Source organism: Panthera tigris, chromosome B2 (assembly GCF_018350195.1).
Source record: "Panthera tigris isolate Pti1 chromosome B2, P.tigris_Pti1_mat1.1, whole genome shotgun sequence".
NCBI lineage: Eukaryota > Metazoa > Chordata > Mammalia > Carnivora > Felidae > Panthera > Panthera tigris.
Window position 1 is genome coordinate 99358215 of NC_056664.1, and position 13647 is coordinate 99371861.

The 13647-nt window shown below is 41.7% G+C and overlaps 1 non-coding gene across 1 annotated transcript; it reads right to left on the reverse strand.

Annotated features, from left to right (window-relative positions):
- Nucleotides 1-13213: 13213 nt before the first annotated feature.
- Nucleotides 13214-13343, reverse strand: LOC122238953. Its single transcript, XR_006218090.1, has one exon. It is a non-coding gene; the product is annotated as a small nucleolar RNA SNORA42/SNORA80 family (small nucleolar RNA).
- Nucleotides 13344-13647: the final 304 nt, after the last annotated feature.

Sequence of the window (13647 nt, forward strand, 5' to 3'; positions counted from 1 at the left end):
GCTTTTTGAATGAAAAGAAGAAGGCAGCTTTAATTTGGCAATCTGGAATAGGCTCCAAGATACACTGAGAAGTGAAAAAACTAAGTGTAGACAGTGTGTATGTGAGCTACCCTCAGAGGGAGAAGCTAGAAGGATATTTATTTGTAAATGCATATTTGTACATATGTAGAATATCTGTGGAAGAACACACAACAGACTAGAACTGTTACTATGTTTGAGGACGACTGGGTGGCTGGGAGATAGGGATGGGAGAGAGACTTATTTTTCACATGTATCCTTTCTGCATTTTGAATATTTTACCACGTACATGTTTTACCCTGTTGAAATAAATTATTATTTCCAATCAAAGCAATCTATGCAGCCCCTAAAAGTGATATTTATGAAATATGTATGAGAACACAGCTTAAAATATTATTTTAAATGAACCATTATAGTATACATAATACAAACAAAAATAACAATAAGCAAAATCCCTGTGTATGTAGAAAAAGACTTTGAAAGTGATACACCATAAGTTTAAAAGGTGGTTTCTGAAAGTAGAGGCATTCTTTTTTTCATTATTTCCAAATTTTCTTTTACTGTATCTTATTTAATCATGGTGAAAAAATAAACAAATCTTATAACCGAGAAGATAAACTGCTTTTCCTTCCCAGGTTGCAGCAACCAAGCTGTCACCGGGCTGACCTGTCCACATGGTCTTGATTCCGCTTGTGGCAAGTGGGTTAGATTGCGACTAGAGAGGAGGGTGAGGTGAGAGGCAGCGTCAAACAAAGGAAAAGACAGGAAGATTTCAGCTGCCTTCCACCTGAGGAATTTTCTTCACCTTCACCACGGATGTTTGCCAAATGTGGGAGAGTCAGGTGTTCTGGGCTAGATACATCTACTCATTAAAGCTCTCGCCATCTGCTAGGCTTTCACATCTTGGATCACCGGTTCTTCTGAGTTCCTTATGATTTAAATGTTTATTTATTTTTGAGAGATAAAGCATGAGTGGGGGGGGGGATGCAGCGAGAGAGAGGGAGGGACAGAGTGTCTGAAGCAGGCTCCAGGCTCCATGCTGACAGCAGCAGACCCAATGTGGGGGCTCAAACTCATGAACTGTGAGATCATGACCTGAACCAAAGTAGGATGCTCAACTGACTGAGCCAGCCAGGTGGCCCTCACAGTCTCATATTATTAACTGCCTCCAAGATATCTTCTCCTGGAGAACATCTAGCGCATTCAGTAGGTATGAAGGGCATGTGTGGCTCCCTCTGACAAACATGCTGCCTGCCATATAATCTCTTTGTCTGTTAATAGCACTCTCATCCCCCCCAGGGGTCTCCTGGCTCACCAGCCGTTAAGTCCCCCAGCCTTTAGTCCAAGCCATCATTTAATTATTAATTTTTAAGTAAACTGTATGCCCAGAATGGGGCTTGAACTCACAACCCCTAGATCAAGAGTTGCATGTTCTACCCACTGAGACAGCCAGGCATCCCACCTAACCTGTCATTTTATTTTTATTTCTTTATTTAAATTGTAGTTAGCCAAAATACAGTGCAAGATTGGTTTTAGGAGGAGAATTCAGTGATTTATCACTTACATACAATACCCAGTGCTCATCACAAGTGCCCTCCTTAATACTCATCACCCATCTAGCTCATCCCTTACCCACCGACCTCCATCAACTCTCAGCTTGTTTTCCACGGTTAAGAGTCTCTTGTCACTTGTTTCCCTCTCTCCTCTCCATCGTCCCTTCCCGTATGTTCATCTGTTTTGTTTCTTAAATTCCACATGAGTGAAATCATACGATATTTGTCTTTCTGTGTTTGACTTACCTTGCTTAGCATAATACACTCTAGGTCCATCCACGTCATTGCAAATAGCAAGATTTCATTCTTTTCAATGGCTGAGTAACATTCCATCGTATATGTGTACCACATCTTCTTTATCCATTCATCAGTTGATGGACATTTGGGTTTTCTCCATAGTTTGGCTATTGTCAATAGTGCTACTATAAACATTGGTATGCATGTACCTCTTCAAATCTGTATTTTTGCATTCTTTGAGGAATCACCTAATAGTGCAATGGCTGGATTGTCAGGTAGTTCTATTTCTAGTTTTTTGAGAAACCTTCACACTGTTCTCCAGAGTGGCTACACCAGTTTGCATTCCCACCAACAGTGGAAGGGTATTTCCCTGTCTCCACATCCTTGCCAACACCTGTTGTTTTGGGGTTGTTCATTTCAGCCATTCTGACAGGTGTGGGATGGCATCTCATTGCGGTTTTGATTTCTCTTTCCCTGATGATGAGTGATGTTGAGCATTTTTTCATGTGTCTGTTAGCCATCTGGATATCTTCCGTGAAAAAGTGTCTAATCATGTCTTCTGCTCATTTCTTCACTGGGTTATTTGTTTTTTCGGTGTTGAGTTTGGTAAGTTCTTTATAGATTTTGGATACTAGCCCTTTATCGGATATGCCATTTGCAAATATCTTCTACCATTCCGTTGGCTGCCTTTTAGTTTTGTTGACTGTTTGCTTCACTGTGCAGAAGATTTTTTTCTTGATGAGGTCCCAGTAGTTTCTATTTGCTTTTGTTTCCCTTGCCTCTGGAGATGTGTCTAGTAAGAAGTCGCTGCAGCCAAGCTCAGAGAGGTTGCTGCCTGTGTTCTCTTCTAGGATTTTGATGGTTTCCTGTCTCACATTTATCTCTTTCATACATTTTGATTTTATTTTGTGTATGGTGTAAGACAGTGGTTCAGTTTATTCTCCTGCATGTTGCTGTCCAGTTTTCCATTTGTTGAAGAGGTTTTTTTTCCATTGGATATTCCCTCCTGCTTTGTTGAATGTTAGTTGCCCATGTAGTTGTGCGTCCATTTCTGGGTTTTCTATTCTACTCCACTGACCTATGTGTCTGTTTTTGTGCCAGTACCATTCTGTCTTGATGATTACAGCTTTGCAGTATGGCTTGAAATCTGGAATCGTGATGCCTCCAGTTTTGTTTTACTTTTTCAGGATTGCTTTGGCTATTCGGGGTCTTTTGTGGTTCCATACAAATTTTAGGATTGTTTATTCTAGCTTTGAGAGAAATGCTGGTGGCATTTTGATAGGGATTGCATTAAATGTGTAGATTGCCTTGGGTAGTATAGACATTTTACAATGTTTGTTCTTCTGATCCATGAGCATGGGATGCTTGTCCATTTATTTGTGACCTCTTCAATTTCTTTCATAAGTGTTCTGTGGTTTTCAGAATACAGATCTCTTACCTCTTTAGTTAGGTTTATTTTTAGGTATCTCATTGCTTTTGGTCAATCTATCATTTTAAAATGAAATTCTCACCAAGCAGCTTTCCTACTTAAATACTCTCGGCAGAACTCCATTCACATAAAATCCACATTTCTTGTGTAGTAGAATGGGTTCTTCACAGGATGTTCCTAGCTTGCCTCTCTGGCCACATCCCCTACCATTGCCTTCAGCTTCTTCTTCTTTTTTTTTTTTTTTAATGTTTATTTATTTTTAGACAGAGTGCAAGTCAGGGAGCGGCAGAGGGAGAGGGAGACACAGAATCCGAAATAGTCTCCAGGCTCCCAGCTGTCAGCACAGAGCCCGATGTGGGGCTCAAACCCATGAACCGTGAGATCATGACTTGAGCCGAAGTTGGAAGCTTAACCGCCTGAGCCACCCAGGCGCCCCTGCCTTCAGCTTCTTAATGTTCCTTGAACAAAATACATTCTCCATAACTCTGTACTTTAGTATATGCTGTTTCTAATGTAGCTAATCTCCTACTCATCCTCACAGAATTGCCTGAATTATCACCTTCTCCCTGAAGCCTTCCCAACTTCCCTAAGCGGTATCGGCAACTCCCTTTTTGTGTGTGTTGTCTAGGCCTTAATCCCTAATCCTTGCCACTACACAAGACCAAGGATTGTTATATCCCCTGAGTCTTCCTTGCACAATGCCTAGCACACAGTAGGTGCTCAAAACCTTGAATGAATTAATCAAAGGTTTGCATTTCTTCCGTGTTTCTGTGATGTTATTCTGGCCCTCAAATATTGTCAAATGTTGTCCTATCACTGGGTCACACAGAGCTGTGGCCTAGAGGAGCTATTCATAAAGAAAACTTTCCTTCACCAATTTCCCTGGCTCTTCCCCTTTAGCCCTTTCCCCCTTATCTCTCAATCAGCAGACTCAGTGTGGGTGGTGGTATGCATAATAAAACACCTATGCCTTTGATTTGATTCTGTTCTTAATTTTCATCCTTCTCAACTCTGTTCTTTGTCAAGTTTTAATAAATAAGTGTGAATTCCCCTTGGCATCGGACTGCAAGTGGAGCAAAAGAACTATATTACGGTGAAGAATCATCTGAGCAAACAGAGGAAAGGGGTGCACGAAAATTGAAAATTGCACTGCAAGGGAGATGCCTATCAGGCTTTTGGAAGAGAGCTGCCCACCCCCGTCCTCTGGCTTTGATCTCCAGGGCTCCACTAGAATAAGGTATTAGCTTTAACCAGCTCTTTGTTTCTGTGCCAGGAATGGATGCCAAGGGGTCCTACTTAGAAGCAATAAAGAGTAACAACAACAAATTGCTGTCAGAGTCAGACATATAATAACCTTAGGAGATGGGCCCTTATCTAGCAGAAATACAAGCAGAAGAAACCTTAGCTGTGATCTAGAAACAGGGGAGGAGGTAATTTCCAAGCTTCCCCTGAGCCACAGCCCCTGCTGACCAGGAGACCCAGGACTTTTTTTTTTTTTTTTTTAATTTATTTATTTTTGAGAGACAGAGAAAGAGAGGGCGCAAGCATGAGCAATGGAGGTGCATAGAGAGGGAGAGAGAGAATCCCAAGCAGGCTTTGCACCATCAACGCAGAGCCTGATGGGGGGCTCGAACCCATGAACCCTGAGATCATGACCTGAACTGAAATCAAGAGTCATACACTTAACCCACTGAGCTACCCAGGCGCCCCTGGCACAGAACTTCTTAAAGGCAGCCACTATCACCACTCCTCCAGAGGGAGACCACCACGTAGGTAGAGTGGGGACAGTGGGGGTGGGAGCCACCATCTCAGAAGAGAACAACACCAATGTACCAAAGGGCACTGTCTCTCATCACTCCCTGTGTCCTCGATCTCTACCTGCTGACAACACGGTCACTAGCATGCACTCTTTGAGTCTCCTTCTAATTGTGTTTCATCATCTGTGACTGACTCAAGTACAAGGTTGTATAGACTGGGACTATGATGCAGAGATGTGGTCCGGTTTAACATATATTCTATATCTATGCATCTGTATGGGGTGGGAGAGAAAAATGAGAGCAATACTAATTTTTCTTAGCCCAAGATAACCCTTTAGCAGACAAACCACACCAATGTCTGAAGAACATATCTTTTCTAGCCCAGGAAGCTACTTGAGCTTCCTCTTTCATTCCTGAACATCTGCCAACTTCATCCCTTCTAACCACTTCCATTTCCTCGTCACAAACTTCCTCATCCCTTTGCAGTGTGGCCCCCTCCTCCACTTCTTTCCCGAGGTGACACCAAGACTCCTGAATCTTCTCAGACCATATCCTGTTTTTCTCTGGGAGAAGAGTAGTGCTATTCACAGAACAAGATCAGGGGAAAGTGGTATCTCATTTATTGGCTGTGAAACCTTGGTCACCTTTGCCCCTTTTGTGCACATCCTGTCCCCCTCCCCTGCCCATCATCTAAGGAGTTGCCAAGGTCACCGAGTTCACTTCTGCAGGATCTCTCTAGCACCTACCAATCCTCTTCATCCTCACTGCCATGACAGAGTGCAAGAGTGGGAGTGGGGATGCTGATATCTGTCAATTCCAACTTTCACACCATGACCTTCTTCCCGTCTGTATTAATGTCCTAGAGTTGCTATAGCAAATAGCACAGACTGAGTGCCTTAAAACAACAGAAATTTATTGTCTCATAGTTCGGACGGCTAGAAGTCCAAAATCAAGGTGTGGGCAGGGTAGTTGCCTTCTAGAGTCTCTTCAGGAGGGTCTGTTTCATGTTGTTCTCCTAGCTTCTGGGAGTTGCCAGCAATCCTGGGCATTCCTTGGTTTGTGGATGCAACACTCCAGTCTCTGCCTCTGTTTTTCTAGGGCATTCTCCTCTGTGTGTGTGTATAGCTCTGTGTTTCTGTTTTCTCATAAAGACAACAGTTACTGGACTTAGGACCCACCTTCATGTTAACTAATTACATCTGCAAAGATTGTATTTCCAAATAAGATCACGTTCTGAGGTTCTAGTGGACATGGACTTTTGGAAGACGCTGTTCAACCCCGGACACAGTTTTTCCAACTCTCAGAATCTCCCTACACCAACCTTTCTCTTTCTCCTCATAGGGTCCTCCAGTTTCATGGTCTCCCTACTTTGTCCCAGTGTGTCTGTCTTCTGTTGACGTCTGATTTTCTATCCAGATTGGACCACACAGTTAATGACTTGCCCCTTCTTCCAACTTTCTGTTGCTCCCTCTGTAGGCTGCCTACTTGGGGACACACAGGCTTTTCTCATTTGTTAAAGGAAACTGTGCACCTGTGAGGACTATGGTCGCAGGGAAATCTCTGTCTCCAGCTGCAGCTGGGCCTTCCAGGCCAATTAGCAGTCTTCAGTGACTCTTGCCTCACCTCTCTCCCCAAGCCCCACCTGACCGACCCTCCTTTAGTCTCAGGAATTAACTCTACTTCACTGAGAAAATTGAGCCACGAAGCTTCCAGGACCTAAACAGCCTGTTCCTTCTCTGTTTTACCAACATTTACAACTAATCTCCTCTCCTCTCCTCTCCTCATGTCACAAGGTAAGCTGCCCTCTCTGCTCAGGCCAGTCCAAGCCCCTCACAGCCCTCTGGGAGCTTGCTCCTTCAGCCATCCTGGCTCCCTCCCTCAGCCTACACCCATGCTCAAGCCATGTGGGTCTAAGAACACACTCCCTCAGGGCACCTGGTGGCTCAACTAGTTGGGTGTCCTGACTCTTGATTTTGGCTCAGGTCCTGATCTCACAGTTTGTGAGATCCAGCCCATGTCGGGCTCTGTGCTAACAGCGGCTGAGGCTACTTTGGGATTCTCTCTCCCTCTCTCTGCCCCTCTCTCCCTTGAGCTCTCTCTCTCTCTCTCTTTCTCTCTCTCTCTCTCACAAAATACACATTAAAAAAAAAGAACACACACCTTTCCTCTCTCTGATCTTCTTTCTTCCTAGTTAATGACTTCTCTCTCTTCTCTGTATACCTTCCCCCACACCCTGGGGCTTCTCTCTCTCTCTCTCCTTCTCTCTCTCTCATTAGCTAAGGTGCTTGAATAATTGTGTCTGTGATCTACACACACCCTCCCTTTCCATTCCCACAGAAGCCATTTGTTTCATGGAGCATCCCAGGCCCCTCAGTGGGATGTGGTCCCTCCTCCCTTCCTCCTTCCTCTAAACCCCAAAGTTCTGTTTGTGCCTGTCCTGTTTGGTGTCATCCTGTCTTCCAGATTCAGAGCAGGGTGAATGTTACAGGCATCATGTAACTCTATATGGTACATGTAAAGGCTATGAAGGCAGCTGGTTCTGGGCCACATTGTGTTTGTTTTCCTCCTTGTGGCTGGATGAATGGAGTGGGCCTCATGGGCTGAGGGAGACAGAAACTTAACAGAACATGTAAACAGTTTCCGTTTCCCAAGGTCTCTTCCCTGTGGCTGCTGCTGCTGCTGCCTTCGGTGAACAGTGGTGACTTGGGCAAGGAAAGAGGGAAGGGGACTGAGAAGGCAGCCCTCCCATTGGTGCCAATACCCTGCTTATCTCTCTTCTGACCTGAGTTTACATGTGCACAAGGTGGCCTAGGAGGCATGCATTTCCCATCATGTGTGGCTTTGTGGGCCCAGTCCTTGCCAGCCCATCACACGGTACAGCCATGGGACAACCTCTCCTCTCCACATCCAGGTCTCTGCTATATTCTCCAAGACAATATTAGTCACCGATTATTAAACACGCACATGTGAGGCTCTGAGGTAGGTGTTTCCTATACCATTTTACCACTTCCTCTAGTCCTTACAGCAATCCAGTGAGGTAGGTACTATTGTTTCCCATTTTCCAGGTGAGAAATAAAGACGTAAAGAGGTTAAGTAACTTGCATAGAGTCCTGCTATTAGTGGCAGACCACTCCCCGAGCCCTGGCCTGGATGATGCCAGAGTCCATGCTTGTGGCAACTCCACCAGCCTGTCTTCTTTTCTCCAAAGGCCAACCTTGATCTCAATTTTCACCTGATCTCAGGCCTAATGTTTTGGTGGTGCATTTACAAGGTGTGAGCTGCCTGAGGGACACAATTCTCCCTCTTCCCCTGTGGCTTGTCCAGGAGCCCTGTTCTGTTACCCATCATGGAAATGCATGAGGGGTGTAGGTGGACAGGGGAGCAGTGAAAAGGAGGGCAACAGACCTGAGCTCTTACTAGATCCTCTCCTTCTTAGGACAGGATCTGGCTTATGTTTTCCCCCTTGCATATCTTTAGTGCCCATAAGTATGTGCTGAGTGAGGAAATAAACATTTGCTCCTGATCAAAATCTACAAGCAGATGTATTTGCCCTGGTGGTGAAAGTTATTGCAGAAGCAGATCCTCATCTGGACTCTCTTCTCCTGCCTTATTGGAATATCATGCCAACAAGGCATAGCCCAGTAGGTACTCCAGGATGGGGAAGTCTTAGAAAGCTGTTGTCAAAGAGTGGCAGGTGGTTTTGACATAAAGCAAGTTTTCATGAAGATTTAATGTGATAATTTGGATAAAACCTGGCACAATCTTTATTAAAAAGGGAAGTGTTTAGTAAAGTAACAAAACATATTGACATAGCCAATCCTCTAAAGTGGCATCCAAATAAATGAGGCAAAGGGATAGTCAAAAACTTCTGTGCCCCTTTGGATGGCCATTTTACCTTAAAGGTCTTGCCACTGAATGTGGTACAAATAAAAACACATCACAACCTGCCACTTCTCTTCTCTTATGGCTCTCCATCGTACTCAGAATAAAACTGAGCTGCCTCCTCTGACTTCAGGCCCTTCTTCATCTGCCTCCATTATAGATCTTGTCTTGTACCCTCTCCTTTCCTGGTCTCTGGCTGGGGGAACAGGCCAGAACCTTTTGCATGTGCTTCAGGGATGAATTGAAATGTCATTTCTTTCTCTGACCACCCAGAAGGGTCCTCATTTGTCTGTTGTTTTGTTTTGTTTTGTTTTAAACACTATGTCCCTAAGACTGCTTGACAAATAGATGTTCAGTAGATTGTTGTTGAAAAAGTGCACAAAGGAACTGGACCGTTGCTACTTTGTTTTTTGATTATTTTTAATTTTTATTTATTTTTAAAATTTCCAGTATAATTAACACAGTGTTATATTAGTGTCCGGTATACCATATAGTGATTCAATAATTCCGTACGTCACCCAGTGCTCATTCCCTTAAGTGTACTCTTAATCTCCTTCAAGTATTTCACCCATCCCCCACCCACCTCCCCTCTGGTAACCATCAGTTTGTTCTCTATAGTGGAGAGTCTTTTTCTTCCTCTTTTTTTCTTTATTTGTTTTGGTTTTTAAATTCCACATATGAATGAAATATATATTTGTCTTTGTTTGACTGACTTATTTCACTTAGCATTATATGCTCTAGATCCATCCATGTTGTTGCAAATGCCAAGATATCATTCTTTTTTATGGCTGAATAATACTCCATTGAATATATATATATATATACACACACACACACACATACATACATATGTGTATATATATATATGCAGCTAGGCACTTGGCCTGGCTGCAAGCCTGCCCCCCCAATATATATGTATATATCACATCTTTATCCAGTCATCTATCGATGAACACTTGGGTTGCTTTCATAACTTGCCTATTGTAAATAATACTGCAATAAACATAGGGGTACACATACGTTTTCAAATTAGTGTTTTTGTATTCTCTGGGTAAATTCCCAGTAGTGGAATTACTAAGTCATATGGTAATTCTATTTTTAATTTTTTGAGGAACCTCCATATTGTTTTCCATGGTGGCTGCACCAGTTTCCCAACAATAGTTGGAAGTTGCATGAAGGTTCCTTTTTCTCCACATCCTCGTCAACACTTACTGTTTCTTGTGTTGTGGATTTTAGCCATTCTGACAAGTGTGAAGTGGTTATTTCATTATAGTTTTGATTTGCATTTCCCTGATGATGAGTGTGTTGAGCATCTTTTCATGTGTCTGTTAGCCATCTGGATGTCTTCTTTGGAGAAATGCCTATTCACGTATTCTGCCCATTTTTTTCTTAAATGTTTATTCATTTATTTTGAAAGAGAAAGAGAGATGGGGAGGGGCAGAGAGAGAGAGAGGAATAGAGAGAATCCTAAGCTTGCTCTGTGCTGCCAGTGCAGAGCCCGACGTGGGGCTCAATCCCATGAACAGTGAGATAATGACCCCAGCCAAAATCAAGAGTCAGATGTTCAACCGACTAAACCATCCAGGTGCCCCTCTTCTGCTCATTTTTAAAACTGGATTGTTTGTAGCACTGCTAGGAATTTACCCAAGGGATACAGGAGTGCTGATGCTTAGGGGCACTTGTACCCCAATGTTTATAGCAGCACTCTCAACAATAGCCAAATTGCAGAGAAAGCCTAAATGTCCATCAACTGACGAATGGATAAAGAAATTGTGGTTTATGTACACAATGGAGTACTACGTGGCATTGAGAAAGAATGAAATATGGCCCTTTGTAGCAACATGGATGGAACTGGAGAGTGTGATGCTAAGTGAAATAAGCCATACAGAGGAAGACAGATACCATATGTTTTTACTCTTATGTGGATCCTGAGATACTTAACAGAAACCCATGGGAGAGGGGAAGGAAAAAAAAAAAAAAAAGAGGTTAGAGTGGAAGAGAGCCAAAGCATAAGAGACTCTTAAAAACTGAGAACAAACTGAGGGTTGATGGGGGGTGGGAGGGAGGGGAGGGTGGGTGATGGGTATTGAGGAGGGCACCTTTTGGGATGAGCACTGGGTGTTGTATGGAAACCAATTTGACAATAAACTTCATATATTGAAAAAAAAAGAAAAAAAGAAAAATTGGGTTGTTTGGTTTTATTGGTGTGAGTTGTAAAAGTTCTGCATATATTTTGGATATTAACCCTTTATTGGAAATGTCATTTGCAAATATCTTCTCCCCATTCACTAGGTTTTTTTTTTTCCTGTTGTTTTCTTTCCTGTGCATAAACTTTTCTTTTGATGTAGTTCTAATAGTTTATTTTTGCTTTTATTTCCCTTGCCTCAGGAAACATATCTAGAGAAATGTTGCTACAGCTGATGTCAGAGAAATTACTGCCTGTGCTCTCTTCTAAGATTTTTACTGTTTCAGGCCTCACATTTAGATCTTTAATCCATTTTGAGTTTATTTTGTATAAGGTATAAGAAAGTGGTCCAGTTTCATTATTTTGTATGTAGCTGTCCAGTTTTCCCAGCACCATTTGTTGAAGAGACTGTCCTTTTCTCATTGCATAGTCTTGCCTCCTTTGCTGAAGATTAATTGACCATATGATCAAGGATTTATTTCTGGGCTCTCTATTCTGTTCTATTGGTCTATATGTCTATTTTTGTGCTAGTACCATATTGTCTTGATTACTATAGCTTTGTAGTATGTCTGGAAAAATGGCATTGTGAGACCTCCAGGTTTTTCTTAAAATCTTTGTTTGTTTTAAGTAAACTCTATGCCCAACATGGGGGCAGAACTCACAACCCCAAGATCAAGAGTTGCATGATCTACCGACTGAGCTAGCCAGGTGCCTCTATGATACCTCCAGTTTTTACCTTCTTTTTCAAGATTGCTTTGGCTATGTGGAGTCTTGTGGTTCCATTCAAATTTTAGGATTATTTGTTCCAGTTCTGTGAAAGAACACTGTTGGTATTTTGATTGGGATTGCATTAAATCTGTAGATTGCTTTGAGTAGTATGGGCATTTTAACAATATTTGTTCTTCCAGTCCATGAGCATGGAATATCTTTCCATTTGTTTGTGTCATCTTCAATTTCTTTCATCAGAGTTTTATAGTTTTTCAGAGTGCAGTCTTTCATCTCTTTGATTAAATATATTCCTGGGTATCTTATTATTTTTGGTGAAACTGTAAATTGGATTTTTTTTTCAATTTCTCTTTCTGCGCTTTAATTATTAGTATATAGAAATGCAATAGATTTCTGTAAATTGATTTTGTATCCTGCAACTTTACTGAATTCATTTATCAGTTCCAGTAGTTTTTTGGTGGAGTCTTTAGGGTTTTCTATATAGAGTATCATATCATCTACATATAATGAAAATTTTACTTCTTTTACCAGTTTGGATGCCTTTTATTTCTTTTTCTTGTCTGATTGCTATAGCTAGGACTTCCAGTAGTATGCTGAATAAAAGTGGTAAGAGTGGATGTCCTTGTCTTATTCCTGATCTTATGGCAAAAGCTCTCAGTTTGTCACCATTGAGTATGATGTTAGCTGTGGGTTTTTCATATGTGGCCTTTATTATGTTGAGATATGTTCTGTCTAAAACTACTATGTTGAGGGAGTTTTATTATGAATACATGTTGTACTTTGTCAAATGCTTTTCCTGCATCTATTGAATGATCATATGGTTTTTATCCTTTCTCTTACTAAATTAAGAAATTTTTTTTAAAAGTTTATTTATTGTAGGAGTGACCAAGAGAGTGTAAGCTGGGGAGGGGCACAGAGAGAGGGAGAATCCCAAGCAGGCTCCACGCCATCAGCACAGAGCCCTATGAAGGGCTCAAACCCATGAACTATGAGACCATGACCTGAGTTGAAATCAAGAATTGGACTTTCAATTGACTGAGCCACTCAAGTGCCCCTGTCCTTTCTCTCTTTTTTTTTTTTTTTCTTTCTCTTTTTGATATGATGTATCATGTTGATCGATTTGTGAATATTGAACCACCCTTGGGTCCCAGGAATAAATATATCTCACTTGATCATAGTGGATGATTTTTAGTGTATTGTTGGATTTGGTTTGCTAATACTTCAGTGAGGATTTTTTAATTATGTTCATCAGAGATATTGGCCTGTAGTTGTCTTTTTTTGGTAGTGTCTTTATCTGGTTTTGGTATCAGGGTAATGCTTGTCTCATAGAATGAACTTGGAAGGTTTCCTTCCTCTTCTATTTTTTGGAATAGTTTAAGAAGAATACATATTAATTCTATGTTTTATTTTTGTTGTCATTTTTTCACACTGTACAGCTCCCTTCAGTGCTCACAGCCCACTGGTGAGAAGGCTGGACAATGGTTTGCATGCATCTCTGGCACTGGCACACTATGAAAGGCCCACAGAGAAGGGCTGTCATCAGTCCATCACCGTGCACTAAATTATTCTGTAAATGTTTGGTAGAGTTCACCAAATGGTGAAGCCATCTGATCCCAGACTCTTGTTTGTTGGGAGTTTTTTTGATCACTGCTTCAATTTCATTGCTTATAATTGATATGTTAAAATTTTCTATTTCTTTCTGATTCAGTTTTGGGAGCTTTCATGTTTCTAGGGATTTATCCATTTCTTCTAGGTTGTCCAATTTGTTGGCATATAATTTTTTCATATATTCTCTTTTAATCCTTTGTATTTCTGTGGTGTTGGTTGTTATTTCTCCTCTTTCATTTTTTATTTTGTTTA